A 17380-nucleotide genomic window follows, 5' to 3' on the forward strand; every position below is an offset into this window, starting at 1 on the left:
GCCCCTTCCAGGAAGAGTCTGCACTGCCAGCACCGCCCCCGGGCTAACACACACACCCACTTTCTCCACTGAGCTATCAGTGATCGGCTAAACACTTTTATTTTGTAAGAACAATATGCTCATCCATCTTTGCAAAAGTTCGGATGTTGTTTGTTTTCGTGGGTGAAACGCAGCGAATGCCGTCTCTAGATTGACGTCATGAAATGGGCGGCACCCACAAGGAGTGAAAGGCGGAGCCTCAAAGATCGAATCGTCTCACTTTTGGGTAGGAAAAGGAGCTGCGAAAATAACAAATATATAAAAAATCATTCTTTATTGCGCCAAAGGTAATATCATAGATGTAATTTACTCTACTACGGTTGCGATGGAAACCGACTTGGAGCAATCACATTGCTAAAATAAAGGTGGAAAGATTTCATGTAATCCATGGACACCAGTGAAGATCACAAATCATTGAAGAAAAAAGGTTCAGAGCACTGTCTAGTGGGTCTAAATGACCTAACTCCCAACGTTAAAGTGCCTAGGATAGCACAAGGGTTAAAAATAGCCTACCCTGTGCATGCCGTCCATTGACTGTATATAAGAACTGGACTGAGTGTCATCCATGAATGAAGTCCAATCAAATAAGGTCAATTCAGTGGTCATTTTTTTACGATACGGAAACCACCACAATGGAACCAGACGTCATAAGTAAGCAGTGATTGGTCTGAATCCATGTAACGCAACATTTCTATGGCAACGACTCTCTCCAATCAAAAGTGAGCTTGTTGGAAGACCACAACCATACCACTTGAAAGCAGGCTCCACCTACCTCTATGGAGGCATCTGATTGGTCATTTTATACCTTGAACAACAGAAACTACAGAAAAATGGAAAAAAACAACTAATAAATATTAAGAACATGTTAACAACATGTAGCAGTTTCTGACAAAAACACAGTGAAAATGCTGGGTTAAAAATAACCTAACTTTGGTTATTCTGTAACCTGGGTCAAATATGGACTGGCTCCACACTGTTTTTTTTAAGCCAAAGGCATAGAGTTCTCTGTTTGACCCAATTAAATATGTTAGGTTTTTAACTCAAAGTTGGGTTAAAATGAGCAGTATGTTGAGCTTAAAGTTTTGTTTTATAAAAACTACAACTAAAAAACAGAATCTGGGTATCACTGCTTCCACCCCCACCGATTAATACCAACATTTTGTGGACATGTTTAAAGAAGCACTAACTGTCAAAAACAAACAAACGCACATTTCATGGAAAACATTGTAGTGTAGGACAAATAAAATGTACCACAAGTAAACAGGAAGAAAACAATGAAAAGACGATGTGATTGACATTTTTGAGTTGGTAACAAAAAAGAATAATAATAAAATGATAAACCAAAAAGTAATCGGTGTTGAATTGTATTAAAAGTGCGGTTTTGCCCATTACTAGTATAAAAATGAATAAAATCGAAGTTCACCAGAGTGTGGCCGGACGAACGTCTTGAGCGCATCGTCCAGCCTGCTCCCTTTTGAGGATGTTAGAGAATTCTTCTGGGGTCAGACGTTATTTACACGTCAACGCACGGGTGTTTCAGTAAAACTAATCTGGTAACACAAAGACAGATCAGCACTTTGGGATTGTAGTGATGCATGCGGTGGACAGACTCACACAGAGTGGCCTGACAGTAAACACATCCATGCTCTCTGTTCCATTTAGACGGTATATTTACTCTGCATTACGGGGTTAATGAGGTGAGGCCATTCCCTCTCACCCTCGCTCTCCTTCTAATGGATTTCTACCTCCCTCTCTCTTTTCGTATTTGTCTTTTATTCACTCTCACCGTTGTCACGCGCCTTACGTCCCGTCTTTGTTTTCCCCTTTTTGGCTCTTTGCAATCATTCCCCCCGTCACTCTTTTGACCTTTCCTTTTCATTTTTCCATCTCTGGTTTTATCTCCCGTCTCTTTCTGTCTCTCCATCCCTCTCCGTTTACCAAATAGCTGATGTCACTTTTTCCATTTCCCCCTAATGGAGGCAGAAACACTGAGCGATGGACGGTGAGGAAAGATATCTGCAGATGAAGAGGGATGGACAGAAAGACGGGGAGACAACAACCAACGGACGGATGGAAAGGTGACAGCGCAGCAGAGGAGATCGAAGGAGTCAACACAAGATGGAATGAAGGAAATGCGGTGATGAAGCGAGAAGGAGGACAACTTTAATGACGAAACGACAACTAAGAAAGAGCAAAGGGAGCGCAAAGTTTTACCGAAAATAAAAGACATCAAAGAAAGACCAGCCAGTCCGATGAAAAGCCTCTTTGTCAGGTTCTCATGGTATTTTTCTGATGGTGGAGGACAAATGAGACGTATAAAATTGCATTTCTGAGGGTTTCTTTATTCAAATGTTAGCGAATCAGGAGCAGACAAAGATGCTGCTTGAAAACACCTTCTAGTTTTTACATAGCTTATCTAGAACACTTGTGGACGACCAGATCCATGTTCGTCTTTGTTTTCCTCGTCTGAGCTGGAATCCGACTCAAAGCTGCGTGTCTGGTTTGCTCAGATATCGTTTGCTATTTTTGTTCCACTGTTAACGTTCATCTGGGGACAAATTGATATCTCTTCTTTTTTTTTTTACAGTCCTTTTCAGAAAAGGTTTCCTGAGACCCGTTTCTTTTTTTTTTCTAACTATCTCTCCTAGAACCATCCTGGGTGACTGAGAAAAGATGTCAACATGTTCTGAACTGAGAGACCACCAAATGGTTCCTCAGACCAAACAGACTTTCATTTTGTTGATCAAGAAATGAAGCATCACATGTGACATGTGGGAGAGTAAAAATACACATTTTAAGCAAAAAGAACAATAACAAAAAAACCCGACATGGACAGTTTTTGAGGATATGTGTGGATAAATGTGTTTTTATCGCCACCATCTAGTGAGGTGTATGGTTTAGATATAGATACCTTAAATAGGAAGCAAGTCAGTATAATCCCCAGTACACTGCTTTGGTACATTTCAAGACACATTGCATTTTCTCCAACCACAACCCCGCTGCGTTATTTAACTTTCAACAGCCACTGGTGCACCTCTGATAAAAGCTGAATGAGTCCATTGACGCCTCCTTGCCTTTCATGTCTTCTTTTTTTAATCTTACTATGTGGATTATAGATACCTTCAATTTACCTTTGATACTAAAGAACTCCCACTACTAGGGATGCACGGTGGTTTTGGCACAATAAGCAGAAATTTGCCTAAAAATCTCATTGTTTCCAGGAGCCAGTGTAAAGATGTGAGCCGGTTCTGCTTTTGACTAGAAAGCCATGATATCTTATCTGGGTTTCCGCAACAACAACTTGGAGCTGTCATTTTTTTTTAATGACATTGCTAATATTAACTAACAAACGAACAGAAATTTCTCAAAAACCATAAAAGGCAAACCATCCTGTTAATGCAACGCATGTACTCTATTGAATCAGAACAGTGACTCATAGGATCCAGAATAGTTAGGCTGGGATATAAAAAAACAAATAAGAGGCATATTTATCAAGTAAAGAAGGATTTTCCATTTTTGGCAGGAAAAACCAGCCGTGGTCACACAAATATGCTGTTTTACCTCAAACAGTTGTGTTCTGATACAAGGTTTGGGTTCCAGTATCTATTCTAAATATTCATAAACTCAAGGACTGATCGATAAACGGAACGGAAAATAGTTGGAGAAGCTAAACATTCAAAAAAGTGAGTGTGTTGGAATAAAACAAGGAGAAGAGAGACGTTCACAGACAATGCAGCCCGGCTGATGAACCACACGCACACACACACACACACACACACACACACACACACACACACACACACACACACACACACACACACACACACACACACACACACACACACACACACACACACACACACACACACACACACACACACACACACACACTTTGCCCTATCATTACTCTTCATTAGAGTCTTTATGAGGAAAATTAGAAAGGGAGTTTCCTCCCAAAATGAACCCTGGGGTCCAACCTGCCTGCCAGAGAATGTGTGTCTTTGTGTGTGTGGGTGTGTGTGTGGGTGTGTGTGTGTGTGTGTAATTGTAAATTTTTGCATGAGTTTCAGAAGATGAAAGGAGAGAGGATGCGGTACCTGGGTGTAATGTCCTCTAAAAAGTGGGATACAAGAACACACACACACACACCTACACACACACACACACACAATCCTGATGAACCTGTGCGATGGAGCTTAACAGCTTCTTCATGAAAGGGACCAGACTTCTAGAGGATCAAACATCAACGTTGAGCTGCTCTGAGCTCAAACTGTCATCTGTTGTCATTTTAACACTGAAACTGTTGTAGGAGAATCTGCAGGAGATCAGGTTCAAAATGTATTTTTTATTGGTGAAGGCGTAAAGATAAACACAACTTATATTTACTGTTATATACGAAAAAAAAAGTCATTTTTGAGAATGTCCAGTCTTTTTTTCTTACATTTTTAGGTGAACAGTTTTAGACTTCAGTTATTAAGTTAACCATTAGAAGCACAAATTGTTCAGTGGTCACATTGACCCAAAGCTTTCGAGCTTTGACTGAATTGTCATCGTTTCGGGATGTGTAGCAGCACGTTTGGACACGCTGAGTCAGCTCCTCAACTGAACCCTCGCCAAAGGGTTGCAGGCCTTCTGCTGAGAGTTGTCCATTGACTGTCTATGTACTCGAGGCACTTCCTGTGCAGAAAACCGGACAGGAAGTGCCTCAGTCACAGCTGTTACTCAGTCATTCAGATGGTCAACCTGAACCTGGAGGACAACTCTAAACAGACCATGACAGGAACTAACTAACTATGTGTCACTGAAAATCCAAACCAACGGGCTTTCCAAATGAAAAAAACAAACTGTTACACTGCAATATTAACACGTAAAAATAAATAGACATTTATTCTGAGATGATCTTTGATCAGAGTGACTCACATTTGGTAAAATAAAAAACAATAATGTGGAACTATTTCTATTCTTTTTTTATTTTGGCCAACAGTAAACTATCGTTCCCCCACATTTCATTCAGTCGTCATTTAAAGCAAACTCTGGGGTTCACACAGTTATCACGCCTTAACTTTCATAATGTTTAGAAAAGATGGCAAAAAGGAAGAAACCCCAAATTGAAGTACAATGTCGTCAAACTCTGGAGGATCCAAGACTATTCTGGGCCTTTAAAGGGAATTGGACTTTTTTTTGTCTTTTTATCTCGGGTAATAGCAAACTGTAAAACATGACAAGTGGCCAAAGAAAAACCCCAAAAAATAGAATTTAATAAAAATAAATGTATAGACATTTTTGGGAATTTACTTAACAAAAAGTAACAATGGGGAAAACACAATAAATAAATGAAATAATATATTAATAGAAAAATTATTACATTTAAAAAAGGAAAATTCAAAACATAAAAAGTTTAACAAATACTTAACAGAAAATATTATTACAAATTTATAGACTGATTCAAATTTTAAAAATAAAAAAATAACGATGGTCAAAACATTAAAAAAACAAAATTTTATAAGTACAAATGTATAGAAGTTATTCTTGAATTTATTAAATCAAAATGACAACAGGCAAAACATTGGAAATAAAATAAATGATGATAAATTAATAGAAAAAATTCCAATTGAAAAATGTTTACCTGAAAACTAAAATACATAGTTATAAAATAAACAGAAAAACCATGTAAAAATAAAAATTGACAATGGCTAAAGCATAATAAAAAATCTATTTTACTATAAAAACCTTATCAACTTTAATTGTTGAAACGAAAAATGAAAATGGGTAAAACACTGGACATAAAATAAATAAGAATAAATAATAAGAAAATGATATTAGAATATAAACCTTTTTAAAAACAACAGCGACCACAAAAAAAGGGGGAAAAAGAAAACAGTGTGACTTCTTCGGGGTTATATTCAATCTAATTTCTGCTTAAACACTTTTTTTTAACAGGCTTGAAACCTAAAACAATCTAACATGGATTCTTTATTCCAATTGGCAGCGTTGACTGTGTTTCCCTGAGCGGTACACATGCCTGCCGACTGCAGGGCCACCACAATGAACACCTCCTCCTCACGCTCTTCTTTCCACGTCCTTCTCTCAGTCTCCCACACATGTGCATCAGCGCATGCGTGCATGCGTGTGCCAGCGCACACGGAGGAAGGGGAACACGCGCATCCCTCCATCTCTCTCTTTCACTCGCACAATAAACACTTGTCATTGGTCGGCATCAGTCGTTTATTCTCGCCGAAGCGAGGGATTTGTTTTTGTTCTTCCTGTCATTCGCCCATTTGACTTGATGGATGGTGGGTGGTGACGCAAAACACCTGCCACATACACAAACACACACACAAGCTAGTAAGGCTTCAAACAGTTAGCAACGGTCTCACACGTCTGTAAATTGGTTATTTTTATTGACTTTACTGACACCATTTTGGCCGCTGTTGGTCTGCAGTTCAACAAAGAGCCAAATCGGATTTCTGTTGGTATTTTGGGGTGAAGGAATGCCGTCCGGCTGCACAGACAGACCTACTGTCGTGGTCGACTCCCAGAGTGACCTGCGGTGTAAACAGCCGTTCATCTCCACGCAGGGCTGCAGACGAAAACACGCAAGGAAGCGTGGGATCCCAGCCGCTCAGGAATCTCCACATGTCCGTCCACGACTCAGATCTTCTGTTCTTCACGTTCAACATCCTTTCAACTTTTGAAACATTTCAACTTTTAAACATTTCAACCCTCCTCCGTTTTGCAGGGGACGGTTGCTTCCTTGGAGTCTGTTTTTTCTGACATCTCGTCGGGCGTTATCCTGCTTATCTCTTGTGCTGGCTTGTGGGGTCCGGATGACCCCACTCCCAATGGTGTCTGGTGCCAACAGAAACAACACTTCAAACATTTGTATTGATGCCAAGGAGGACAAAATGATCGAATATGATATTATTTTCACGTTTCTTTCCCTTCAAACCACAAACATCAGCCTCTTCAGTGATGTTTTTCTAGCTGTTAGCGTTCACATGGGTATTTTCACAGGAAATGCAACTCCTGAAGAAATATGTATATATATATATATAATAGAACCACAATTCCAACAACAAACTGCATGAAAGTACTGATGCACATCACGGCAGCTTGATTCCACTCCTGCTGCAGAAGCAGAGGCAGCTTCATAAAGACCTGCAGCTCCGCTCGCTCCCCATCCTCCCTGATCCAGCTGATACCTTTGTCAATTAGTGCTAATGGAAAAGAGCTCACAACTGTTGACTGAAGGAAAATATCATGATTATTATGTTGACCCCCCCCCCTCCCCCTCCACCTCTGTGCGGCGCAGCTCTGTTTTCTTTTTACAGCAGAGAGCCTCTACAAATTTCCTTTCTATCTGTCCTCCATCATGAGAAAAAGGTCCCAAGAACATGTTAAAAACAGCCAAAACGCATTTTTCTACCTTTGTGTCGACTTTCTGATGGTCGTGTTTGCAATCACCTGATTGGTCCAAGCGACGTGATTTTAGTAGACGTGCGACCGTCCACAGATGGTTGAAAGTCTTTTGTCACGACTTTTCTACTCAGCTGTTCAAGTCAAACGTCTTTCATGTTTGTTTTTTTTGGCAGGTTTGTGCCCACACACATCTTTCTGGTGTGGCGATAAATGCAGATTTATAAACCGACAGTTTTAAACATAAATGTTTCTGCAATTTTAGGTTGAGATGTGAAGGACGTGTGCACACAGAAACTTACATAAAATAAGTTATTTCTTTTTGTTCTAGTAAGAGTAATGCATTTCTAAAAAACAACACACACACACACATATTTGCAACATGAAGGAATTTTTCCATCCATTTAAAACGCTTCCCTGATGTTAAATTCTGGCAAATGACGGATGGAAAAAATTGATAAACAATCAGGGCTAAATGAGAACGATGCTGATCGGTTTTGACGTAACACTCGGAAAAAGACAGATAAGAGCAGACGCTGATATAAACAGACAACAGGAAGTGGAAGTCTGCGGCCAAAACGTTGTTGGAACAACTATTTCTGTCGCTTGTCATCCCGGGAATGGGAGTGTGTGTGTTTGTGTGTGTTTGTGTGGCCCATATGGTGGTATGGAAATGAAGTGACGGCCGTGCGACGTCCAAACTGGACACAATCGATACCAAACAGGAAACAGTTTTTGTTGGCAGGCAGAGCAATCGTTCAACACAAAAAAAGGGAGAAATTAAAAAAGTAAAACCAAGTTAAGGGACGTTTTGAAGAACTTTGAATGGAGTAAAGGGTGAGTGAAGTGGAAACGGATCCACCAGGGAACCAGTTTGTTGTCTTAGCTGGGCTGTCTTGATGACATTTACAAAGATAGCAGCTGGTCATCTCAGTTTAAAGCCCGGTTTGTGTTTTTTGGTTTGCATACAATAATCTGCAAAACAGATGGAGAGGAGAGGAGGCAGCGACGGTCTTCAGCCGTCCGTCGACCTCTCTGGAATAAACCAGGGACTGAGACAGAAACCACTTCAACCGAGCGAAAGATTTGGCAAATTCTGGTTAGCGCTTGGATTTTCTTTTTATCCGGATAAATCTATCGTTTAACTGGAAAAGGAAGGTGGAAGGAAAACCAAGTTTGGCCGATCAGGGTTGATTTCACTAAGAGCCAAAAAGAAACTCTTTGAATTTGGTTGAAAGAGGCGTTAACGGACAGTTAGAGCTGGTTGGCTTTGGGCTCAACTTTTCACAAAGGTTTTTGGTAGAATTGTTTGGGGATGATCTCATTTAATTAAAAAAAGAAAAAAAAAAGGTTTTGTAAAAAAGAAAAAGCAAACAAGACCATTTTCGTGATCAGTAAACTACACTGTTTAATATTTCTGAAAAAAACCCAAATGAAATTTAAGTGAATTTAAAAGTAAGATCATAATTATTTATTAGGCTCATGATGCTTTGAACAACCAAAATACTACATTTTTAGAACATTTATTTCCTGCTCCATAATGTTGTATTTGCAAGCTTATATCAAATGTAAAAGACCACCAAACTATACTTTGCATTTAGCGAGACAAAAGAGTCAGAGATGAGACCGTCAGTCAGTCTTCATTGAATGGTAAACGGCGTCCACGTGTGAAGGACTTTCTACCTTCGAAGGCCCAAAGCGCTTCACACGTCCACACTCTGATGGCAGTGTGTCCGCGCCAACCTTCCACCAGACGCAAGGCGGGGTTCAATGTCTTGGTTGAGGACACTTTGACACATGGAGGGGCAAGGCGGGAATCGAACTTTCAATCTTCTGATCACAGGTCGACCGGCCTACCGCTGCACCACAGCCGCCCCCAATAAATGTGTTGTCTGCAGGTGAAAAATGTTTAAATGTGTTTGCGGTCACGCAGGTGATCTTCAGGAAATATCAAAGCCGTGGAGCGCTCAATGAACCCGTAGAGCGAGAATGTTCGGGCACATTTTGCTCTATGGGCATTCTGTGGGCGACGGGTCAGAGAACACTTCAACAACAGGCAAGGGTAAGCCCATTGGTGCCGTTTCACAAGACAAGGGCGGGCTCCTTGTGTAGAAACCAGGAAATTAGACAATCAGAGTGTCATATGTGTGGACACCCCACAGACGTCCCACGGGCACGCCCCATGCGTGCTGCATTTGTGCACGGCTAGTAAGTGTACCTTACTACACAGGACGAACTGAATCATAAGAGAGTAAAGGGACCCTTGTTTCAAGTAAAGTAAAAATAATCTTATCAAGAAAGTTTGATAAGCAAGAGTTGAGAAAACACGTCGTAGTTACTAGATTATTTGTCTTAAAATTAGAATTCTTAGTGAGACAATTTTTCTTACCCCACTGGCAGATTGATTTTTTTACGTATCTAAAGAAAATCTGAGGGTAAGACACTTTGACTTCCTTCAACGGGCCTGTGACCAAAGCGTAACCCTTGTGCTATCCTATGGGGTCAAGATGACCCTTGACGTGTTCTCCCTACCATGACAAAGGTGGATAAAGGTGGAAGGATTTCATGTAATCCTTGGACACCAGTGAAGATCGCAAATCATTGAAAAAAAAAGGTTCAGAGCACTGTCTAGTGGGTCTAGATGACCCCAATACCAACGTTAAAGTGCCTAGGATAGCACAAGGGTTACACAGCAACATGGAGGTAAAGGTGCTCATGAATTCTCAGAAAATTACAATATTTTCAATCAAACTGAATCTGCATGATTGCACTTGTCTGAAAACAGTCCAGCAAAGTTAAAAAACAGACCCTACTAATAAATTCTGAACACAAAATGTCGGGTTCAATTGTTTTAGAATGAACGGAATAAGAAAATGACAGTTGGGGATACGATTTTTGAGAAAGAGAAATGAGGGGACATGATGTCCTCGGGTCTGTTGTGCGATCATTTCACAGCCTAAATGTGAAAAGGTCAGCTGTTATTAATGGCAGGCCCTGAGGAGCGCATCAGCGTATGCAAATGTGTGTGTGAGACAGTGTGAAGCCTCGCATGTCACACCTTTCTGCTCTAAATGCCACGTAGCGTGGCATTAGTGTCGTTGCTGCATCCTCCTCTGGGGTCTGCCGGCTCAGGGCGGGTTTGAAAGTCCTACCAGACGTTGAGCCGTTTCATTTCTCTGTTCAGATGCAAAAGCATTCCGGTCAGACGTATTTTAGCTTTCCAACGGTCGGGTTATGACTTCTGCTCTTAAGACCTCTTTGTAAATGCTTGAAAACAAACTCCTAGAGGATAAGAGGGTGAATGTGAAGGAGATTGAGGTCTGATCCTCTCAGCTCCACTTCTGGAGTGAGAACGTGTCTTCCTGGTATTTGGAAGTGCAGCGTAAATGCAGAACAAATGCAAGCCCTGTTGCTCCTCGTTCCACATCATGGGCTTTTGGTCTCCGTTGTGATCTGTAACTGGAGATGAAATTCCAGGTTTTGACCTCCTGGTAGGAGAAGGCTGAAGGGAATCTCAGAGCCCGTCCACTCGTGACTGATGGATGCTCTGTTTGTCTTATTTTTACTCTGAAATTGCCTTTTTTGCCGCCTTCCCTGAGCTGTTTACTTTTAGCTCCATCCTCTGTTTCAGGTCTGGAAAGTAATGGAGTGCTTGAGGTCAGTATGAGGTTCATGGTGAAGTTCTGACTGCCTTAACCCGCCCAACAAGAGGACAAAACAACAACGCCAGCAAGGTGGAGACAGGAGGCCGTGCCACAGCTGATGCACCGCCTGAAACTCATCTGTCTTCTCCGCACACATCGTTTCTCTTCATTCTCTCCTCCTTGGAAGATCTTGCACCTTGTTTGCTCCTTCATATTTGACGCCACTCTCAGGTCGTATGCGAACAAGCTGAGGACGGCCATGACATTTGTTCACAACAGCTTTGAAGTGTTGATGTGAACCGGTTGGAAGTGGAGGCAGCGGCAGCAACCGAGGAGAAATTCAAGAAGGAAAACAAGCGGAAGAAACCAAAATCACTTGAAAAAGCAGATTGTTGATTTTTTTTTGAAGGATTATTGCACTCTTAGGAAAAAATTAACTTGTTTTTTTTAAACTTATAGTGTATTCCAACTTTTTGCAACAGAGCATTATACACAGTTGTCTCCATAGCTTCCATGATAATCATCTAAAATCCAGTAAGTACTATCAAACAAGGTACACACAGGAAGTTTAATTACGACACTACTCTTTATCTAAAACAGAAAGAATGAAATCTAAACATGCCAGCATTTGACTATCTAGAGTAGGGGTGCTCATTGTGTCAATGCGATCGATCTTCAAGGTCGATCTTCAAGGACATGAAGGTAGATCGCAGGCCAGCAAAGATAAATAACCAAAAAATTAAAACATACAGCGAATCAAAATCCTCACTGAGAAGTACATGACTTGATTGACATGCAGAACGGCCAATCGGACATCCTCTGATACATACGTCACTGCACATGCGAGTTTAAATTCACTGAGCGGAAATTCTGTCTGTCATCAGAAAGTTGCTACATGCCCCACGGCCCATCAAGTCCCCAGTAGAAGACCACTCCGGCCCACTGGGGTGTTTATTGAGGCCCGGATCGCCTCCGCGGTTCCGGCCCCGATGGATCCCAACTTAATGAGGGAGCGGTGTTTTCCTGTAGCACGGAACCAGCAGCGCTTTAGAAATGCCATGCTGCCCCAAGTGAACGGTTTACAGCAGAGCAGGAAATATGATAGTCACTGCTTTATGTTTTTGTAATAAAACGCTTCATCTGATAATACTAAAGTATCTGCTCACACATTGTCGTGTCTTACTCTGCAGTTTTTGAATTATCAGTACATAAAACCATTTGATGTACTAATGGTTCATAATAATATGTTTATTAAACGGTATTCTAGTCTAAAAAATGGGTGTGTATGTATATATATACATATATATGTAGATCTTTGAGAAATTGTCATCTCAAAAGTTGCTCACATGCCAAAAAAGTGTGGGCACCCCTGATCTAGAGGTATTATTAGGCTGATGACAGTAGCAAGAGTTTTGCTGAGCCCCATCTTAGGTTTGAGGTGTGCATTTGATGTCTTAGTGGGAAAGTTATTCTCTCCATTTTAAGATTTCTCTTACTTTCTGGATCCATGTATCTAGAGAGGGTGGCTCTGTTTTCATCCATCCATTTTATAGCTGCTGTAAAGAGAACATTTAGAAGGTAGGATTCTGTCCGCCCTCGTATCTGTGCTGGGATGGTACCAAGGAGCGCTACCATCAAGTCTCTTTGTATGTCGACTTGAAATATCTGTTTCATAACTCTGTACACCTCATCCCAGAAATTTTGCAGTTTGGGGCAAGTCCAGAACACATTTGTTGAAAGACAGCACACGGTCATGTGGGGTCTAGAAGACCCCACTCCCAATGTTAAAGTACCTAGGATAGCACAAGGGTTGAATAGTCTCTGATGTACAAATTTCTTGGTTCATTAGCAAACGCTCTACATTTGCTCAAAGTAGATTCAGATTCTTCATTTGTCATTCGTGCAAAGCATCGCCAAACAAATTATCGTAGCTCTGGTCACAACAAGTGATGGAAGAAGCACATATGCATGTCAAAAACTGGCCAACAAGGCAGATGCAATTTAAATAAAAACAATAAATACAACTGCGCAAAGAGATTTGTGCAAACATGCATGTGCAAGGTAAAAATGAAAAACAAAAACAGGTAGACATCAGCTGATGAATGGGAGAACCCTGCCTTCACACAACAGTGGCCGGAGTAGGCTCCAGCAACCCTGTAACCCCCTTCCAATGTTCACACAGGCTTTGGTCCATGTCATTTGTTGCTTTTTGTGTAAGTAGTTGCTTTTTCTCTTGAAATGAATCCTGGGGTACCTTCAAATGTGGACCTTGTGGGAGTTTTTCATTTGTCGGGGCATTGAACTTGTTTTTCTTACATTTATGTTCCTTTTACATTTCCTGACAGGGGTGTAGCATAAATTGGGGGCTCATCCGGGCTATAAACCCAGGACCTCTTACACCCCAAGTAACAATCATACCCCTGAATGTCAAACTTTCAAAATCAAGTGGTGCGAACCAGTGCCTTCTCGCTTTGAGGGGAGAGGGCTAACCACTACACCACTATACCACTGTCAAGCCCAGTCAGGAACTTATGGTTACAAACTAGTTTGTACCAGGAAGTCTCTCCCTTCGCACAGTGGCAGCACTTCTGTCAGAATATACCGGATCATTTATCGTCCAGAAGCTTGAAGTGACAGAAGTGAGTCTGAAAGGACACGACATAGACAGAAAGGTCACACACACACACGCGCACGCACGCACGCACGCACGCACACACACACTGGGTGGGAAGGATGACACCAGATGAAGATTGAAATTTGAGGAAGAATCAATATTTCCATTCAAACGTCTGTTTGATTTTCTGAAGATTAGAGGAGATTGCTTCTGTGCTCCTCAGAGCAGCCGTCCACATGGGCGGCTAGCATCTCACCGCTGCATCATCAGCTCCAAGCAGAGGAGGAGCCATGAAGACGAGAAAAGAGAAATTTTCTGCAGGAACTGAAGTCAGGAGCAACGTTTAACCCTTGTGCTATCTTAGATGACCCCACCCTTGCATTGACGTGTTCTCCCTACCATGACAAAGGTGGATAAAGGTGGAAAGATTTCATGTAATCCATGGACACCAGTGAAGATGACAAATCATTGAAGAAAAAAGGTTCAGAGCACTGTCTAGTGGGTCTAGATGACCCAACTCCCAATGTTAAAGTGCCTAGGATCGCACAAGGGTTACGACAGCGTGGGTTTTCACCACCATCACTACAATAAGTCAAGAAAAACACACGGATGGACTGGACATCAACCTGTCTTCCAATTGGAAGACAAATGAATTCCTCGTAACAGAACCGTCTCCTCACTGACTAGACTGGCTGTCATGAAGGACTTCTTTAGGGTTTGTCCAAAAGCTCTGGCCCACAGTCAGAGTGAAAGCCAAAAAAAGTTTGTCTTTGCTCTGCTTTGGTTCTAGCTGCATCTTCAGTTATACTTTTTTTTGGGAGCTCTTCAACTGTTTCTCCAACTTCATGAAGCTACCTGGCAGCTCTGCTTGGAATGGATGTGGATCTGCCCGCTTGTTCCACGTCACCAAGTGGAGAACAAAACAGATGAATGAGTTGCACAGCCGTTGTGTCCTCATTAGAACTGAACAAATACAGAGGATTTCTATTATCATAGATAAAAAAACTAATAAAAATGTACAATATGTATTGGTAAAAAGCAATATTACCTCAACAAACGTCTTCATATTTACAGCAGTTTTAATAACTGGTGCATAGATACTTGAATTGGTATTTGTAAGAACCCAAAAACATTTCTGCATCAGCCAGTGGAGATCCCTTCTAAAAAAGTCTGTGTAAATATACGTATATTTGCGTTTGGGCATTCAAAACTCTCGAGCTCACACGTAGGGACGGACATTTTTCAGATCATAGAATAGGCGTGGCCATTAAACGCACATGGAGAGTCAAACCAATTGAACTTTGACCAATCAGGGACCTGGGTTTGATCAAGGAAGTACCAACTGTTTTAGAATTCATCATGGAGGAGAAATTCATAATTGCTGTTTGTGCCCAGCCAGAATTCTATAACACCAAGTCGTTTAAATATCATAATAGAGCTGTGACAGAAAAAGCCTGGAAGAAGATTTGTGAGATTTGGACTGCTATGGCATTTCCCCCCTAATCCTCTTTCAACTGTAAGTACATGCGCTAGTATTGGGTACAGACAGTCCAGTGTGAACACCAGGGACTAAAAGCATTAATTGCCTGATGCGAAGGTAGCATTAGTTGCGACTGCCCTTACGAGTGGATACGGGCTGTTTGTGGGTGAAAAACCGGTACAAGGAACACAGTCAGCCCACACGAAACATCAAGGCTGAGACCTCTCGCTTTGCCTTCTACACTTTGACTGAAGCTCCACGCACCGTCGGGGTGTACCTTACCTACTCTTGTCCAAAATCCCGTCCAAAATCACTGGTAAGGTCATTTAGAATAGAAGTGATTGACATTTTCTAAAACAAAGCGCCAAAACAAAGAAGGGAATCCACAGTATTATATGGTACCAGTACTACCGTATATTTCCATACTGGTACCACCTTGACAACCAGTTTCAGTACCTACCTCAATGTACACCCCAAAGGTGCGGCATTGGCCCGCGGTCAGTAAGGGGCCAGTATTCGCAGCTTACAAACAGCTAGATGTGGTGTGAATGACACTTCACCCTCCCTGCCTCCAGTGTGGCTCCACTGGTGTGCGAATACGTACGAACGTCCCGTTGATGGTCAGAGGGGCCGTAGGCGTGTACTGGCAGCCACGCCTCTGTCAGTCTGCCCCAGGGCAGCTACATCAGTAGCTACCATCCCCAAATATGAATGAGGAGTGAATAAAAAATAGTTATACACTGTCAGCATTTTGAGCGTCAGGAAAAGGGCAGAAAAATCCAATCCATTGTTATTGATATTGTTTTTCATGGTATCCCTTGAGGTGGCGGTGCAACCCCAAAGGAACTGCAAGACACACTTGCGCTCCCCTTCAGATGCTGCCACTCCTCTCTACGATCCTCCACGGGCCCGGACAACTCAAAATCCCAAAAGAACCAGTACAGGTACATGTGACTAAGAACAGACATTCTGTGACAGACATTAGTCTGATTTGATGACACAAACAAGAAGCTACTTTGAAACATGCAGATCAGAATAAACACGTTTGGGAGTCTGATCTGTAAGATCTGTAGATTGTAAGAGACATCGTAGGGTTGGACGTTTGGATGGGGAATCAAAGAGGATCCAACAAAGTGGAAGGTTAGACCAGGAAGTGAGTTCATGATGGTGCAAAAATACCAAACCAAAACAGTGTTTTCCCACCCTATTGAAGGGATACCTGTGAAAGCAGAGACGACCCTCAGTGGGTCAGCAAGTCTGCGGTCTGTTCAGTTCATTTCCTCCATCCAGCATTTTCAAATAAACAGCCAGCCCATGAACAGCTGACAGAGTGTGTGCACGTGTGTGTCACAATATTTGCCCTCTGTTATTGGAGCTCTGAGGCCACAGAGTCCTATTTAAACACCCAGCTGTGAATTATTCACTAAATAAATACATCAGGACCACACACACACGCACACACACACACACACACACAGGTTTTGAAACATGTGTACACACACTTTACACTAAAGTGCCATCTCAAGCCAGCGCCACACACACCAACACACAGCGGAGGAGTGTCAGGATTAGATTGTTGTGAGTGGAAAAAGCTGATAGATTGAATTACCTTTAGAGGCACAAACACACACACACACAAACACACACACACACAGATTTAATTTCATCTCTGCTAAAGTGGATATGGCAGACAGTCAGTTCATTCCCATGTGAGACGCAAGCTGCTATACTGAAGAATCCAATGATTGGGTGACATCTAGAGGCTGAAAGAGGTAGTGCGTGGTCTAAAGTTCATGCTGCTCTCTGAATGGACTTTTTAAGAAGCATTTGATAATATTGTTTTGTTTTGGCAAACATACATTTACACTTATTTGACTGTTAAATTATTTTTAATTAAAACAAGCAACCTCAACAGCACTCAAACTCTGTACAAGAAAAGCTGAATGATGTCCAAAAAAAGCAAATAATCTTTTTTTTTTTTAAACAATACAAACTAATTTAGCTCATTTCAAAACTAAAGTCCAGAAAATCCTTTAAAAAGAGACTGGTAGCAAATTTTACAATTTCTTCCTGTATTAAACCATAAGAAACCATAGTGACATCGTTACAGAAAAACATCAGAAATGTATTGTGTGACCCCCTTGATCTGTGGTATATCCTACAATATTTTAAATTTTAGGAAAAATT

Source organism: Oryzias latipes, chromosome 18, assembly GCF_053564925.1.
Source record: "Oryzias latipes strain Hd-rR chromosome 18, Olatipes_Hd-rR_3.1".
NCBI classification, from domain to species: Eukaryota; Metazoa; Chordata; class Actinopteri; order Beloniformes; family Adrianichthyidae; genus Oryzias; species Oryzias latipes.